The following is a 3,879-nucleotide window of genomic DNA, read 5'->3' as shown; positions in this document are numbered from 1 at the left end:
CTATCTTGCTATGATCTATAGAAAATAGAAAGAATAAAAAGAAATAACAGAGTTCATATTGATCTTATGGATAGTAATGACTTCACACATAAAGAGTATGAGGCTTAAAAGTTGTTGAGAGTTGGCAAACATAATATTGGTCATCGTTGCAATTAATAGGAAGTAATAAAGAAAGAGAGGTTTTCACATATAAATATACTATCTTGGACATCTTTTATGATTGTGATCACTCATTAAAGTATGACATGCTAAAGAGTTGATGTTGGACAAGGAAGACAACATAATGGGTTATGTTTTCTCACATCTCAGTTAAAGTATATTGTCATGGATCATTCAAACATGTTGAGACTGCCTTTCCCCCTTATGCTAGCCAAATTCCTTGCACCAAGTAGAGATGCTACTTGTGAGGGAGTCCGGGATTAAGGTGTCCTCGGACAGCCAGACTATATACTTTGGCCGGACTGTTGGACTATGAAGATACAAGATTGAAGACTTCGTCCCGTGTCCGGTAGGACTCTCCTTTGCGTGGAAGGCAAGCTTGGCAATTCGGATATGTAGATTCCCTTCTCTGTAACCGACTCTGTGTAACCCTAGCCCCCTCCGGTGTCTATATAAACCGGAGGGTTTAGTCCGTAGGACAACAACAATCATAATCATAGGCTAGCTTCTAGGGTTTAGCCTCTACGATCTCGTGGTAGATCAACTCTTGTAATACTCATATCATCAAGGTCAATCAAGCAGGAAGTAGGGTATTACCTCCATCGAGAGGGCCCGAACCTGGGTAAACATCATGTCCCCCGCCTCCTATTACCATTAGCCTTAGACGCACAGTTCGGGACCCCCTATCCGAGATCCGCTGGTTTTGACACCGACATTGGTGCTTTCATTGAGAGTTCCACTGTGTCGTCATGATAAGGCTTGATGGCTCCTTCAATCATCTTCAAAGACGTGGTCCAGGGGGAGGTTTTCCTTCCCAGACAGATCTTCATATTCGGCGGCTTCGTACTGCGGGCCAACTCGCTTGGCTATCTGGAGTAGATTAATAGCTACGCCCCTGGCCATCAGGTTAGGTTTGGAAGCTTGAACTATACTGTCGATATTCGCAGAGACTTGATCTTCAACGGATTCGAGCCCATGTTAGGTACGCCGAACAGTCACGATGAGCATGACTTAGATCTGCCATAAGACAGTGTTCGGGAGATCGTGCCTGCGGCGTCCCCGGGATCCAATTCGGAGCAGATCGCGTCATCCGAGGACGGGTGGATGCACGACAAAAAAAAGACACATCCGTGACATTTTGGGCCGGACGAATTTTTTTCCTGTCATACATATGACACTTCTATGACGATAATTGTGACAAAACCCGGTATCATCATAGATGTGGTGGGCTCCTACTTCTATGACAAAAAATCATGAGAGAATATGGGCTTTAAATCCTGGGCGGGCCGGAGACGCATCTGCATGACATTCTTTGGGCCGTCCATGACGAAAAAAACCATGGTAGAAGCGAGGGCGAGGAAAATTTCGGGGAGTTCCTGGTTATGGTGGGTGGTCGGGGGCTGAGCGATGCGCGTTTCTCTTGTACACGTATGCGCGTGTGTGCAAGGCGTTGGCTCTAACTGAACCCGAGTGAGGCGTTGGGCTCTAACTGAACCCGAGCGATTGCACTGCAGGATACGCATTACTGAACCCGAGCGATTGTTTCCTTTCCTATTGCTGCTAACTGAAGCCGATCGATGCTGCCTCCCTGGATGAACAGTGAGCGTTGCGAGGGGGGGGGGGTTGGATGAACAGTGAGCGGTGGGAGTGGATGAACAGGACCCGTGGCGTTGCCTCTGGATGAACATGACCCTGATCAATCGAGCTGGTTGGGGCTGGATGAACAGGACCCCATGGAGGGCTGGATGAATAGGATGACCCCGTGGAGGGCTGGATAAACAGTAGACGGTGGAGGGGTGGATGAACAGTAGCCTGTGGATGGGTGGTTGAACAGGAGCCCATGGAGAGGGGTGGTTGAACAATAGACGGTGGAGTAGCGCATGGTGGAGGCTGGATGAACAGGAGCCCGTGGATGAACAGTCGCTGGTGGAGGCTGGAGGAGGTCGACGGTGGATGAACAGCAGCCCGTGGAGGCTGGAGGAGGTTAACGGTGGAGATGAACAGTATCCCGTGGAGTCACGTTTTGCGGTACGCCACACCCCTCCCGATGAACAGGACCCCTGTTTCGACCGTAGCACTCCAACACAAGTCCGTTTCGTCTGTTTTGTGGTATGCCACAACCCTCCCGATCAACAGGACCCCCGTTTCGACCGTAGGAGGTCCGTTTCCTCTGTTTTGCGGTACGCCACACCCCTCCCGATCAACAGGACCCCCGTTTCGACCGTAGGAGGTCCGTTTCCTCCGTTTTGCGGTACGCCACACCCCTCCCGATGAACAAGATCCCGTTTCGAATGTGGCCGGTCGAACACAAGGCCGTTTCCTCCGTTCTGTGGTACGCCAGGCCTCGTTTCTATCGCCTGTTCCATCCAAGCCCTACCGATGAACACGACGACGCATTCCGTTCCGACCCAGCCGGTTGGCTCCCCATGAACACGACGACGACGCTGTTTCTCCGTTCTGACCCAGCCAATGTACATGAGCCCTGGCCGTACGTATATATGCATGAGTAGGCGTTCGAGACCCCGGCCGTATGTACACATACGTGGTCGTATTTTCTTTCTTGCACCCTGGCCGCTGTACGTACGTGTACATGCTATGTGCGCGCCTCTACTACGACACGTGCGCGCCTCTACATCCACCAGTATATATGTACATACACGTTCGCGACCAGAATGACAACGCTACGTACGCTTCAACCAGGTGGGTCCCGCCTGCCAGGCACTTCCTTGCGTGCGAAGATGTAGCTGGTGGGTCCCAGCTGTCACGGGGGCGAATCGTTTTTTTTGCCCGGACGCAATTCCTTGCGTGCGAAGGTGTAGCTGGTGGGTCCCAGCAGTCATGGGGGAAATGTTTTTTTCACGAAATACGGTGGCCCATCCGGTGGGTCCCCGCTGTCAGGTGGAGGAATAATTATTTTGCGCGTAATAAGGAGGCACTTCCTTGCGGTCGCCGTGGTCCCAGCTGCCAGCCTCTCCACGTACAGTCCACGTCCGATGGAAGCCGTTCCTTGACCACGTTGACCACGCCGCGCCGAGAGCACCAGGGCGGTGGACGAGGGCGAGGCCTAGGAAGGGGACGACGTGGAGCCGGGGAAGACGCGGCAGTGGATGCCCACACGTAGAGGAGTACAAGGGTTCACTGGTTTGCTGCGGTGTGAGGCTGCCGTCGCCGCAGAATAACAATTAACAGGGGGTGTAGGTGAGTAGAGGGATGGCCTGGCCAGCGGTGGGAGTAGTAGGGGGCGGTGAGGTCTCCGCCGCATCACAGCCGGCCACGGGAGGCAGGAGCACGAGGCATGACCGACACTGGTTTTGGCGGCTGGAGCAAGAAGACCAGAGGTTGAGGAAGCACTACGGCCGTTGGATGGACATCGTACGGTCACTGGAGCTAGAATCGTGCATATTGACTAAGTTGAAAAAGCCCTCCGTCCCCGTCAACTTAGTAGTCCCACAAGTCAACGGTGGTAACGTTTTTTTCGCGAAATACAGAGGCCCTTTCGGTGGGTCCCTGATGTCAGGTGGAGGAATCATTATTTTGCGCGTAATAAGGAGGCATTTCCTTGCGTGCGGTCGTGGACCCAGCTGTCGGCCTCTCCACGTACAGTCCACTTCAGATGCATGTCGGTCGTTGACCATGTTGACCAGGCCGCGCCGAGAGCACCAAGGCGGTGGACGACGACGAGGCCTAGGAAGGGAACAAGACGGAGGCAGGAAAGACTAG

This window comes from Triticum aestivum, chromosome 3B (genome assembly GCF_018294505.1).
Source record: "Triticum aestivum cultivar Chinese Spring chromosome 3B, IWGSC CS RefSeq v2.1, whole genome shotgun sequence".
Classification (NCBI taxonomy): domain Eukaryota; kingdom Viridiplantae; phylum Streptophyta; class Magnoliopsida; order Poales; family Poaceae; genus Triticum; species Triticum aestivum.
The sequence above is the reverse complement of the archived record's forward strand: the minus strand, read 5'-3'. Positions refer to the sequence as shown.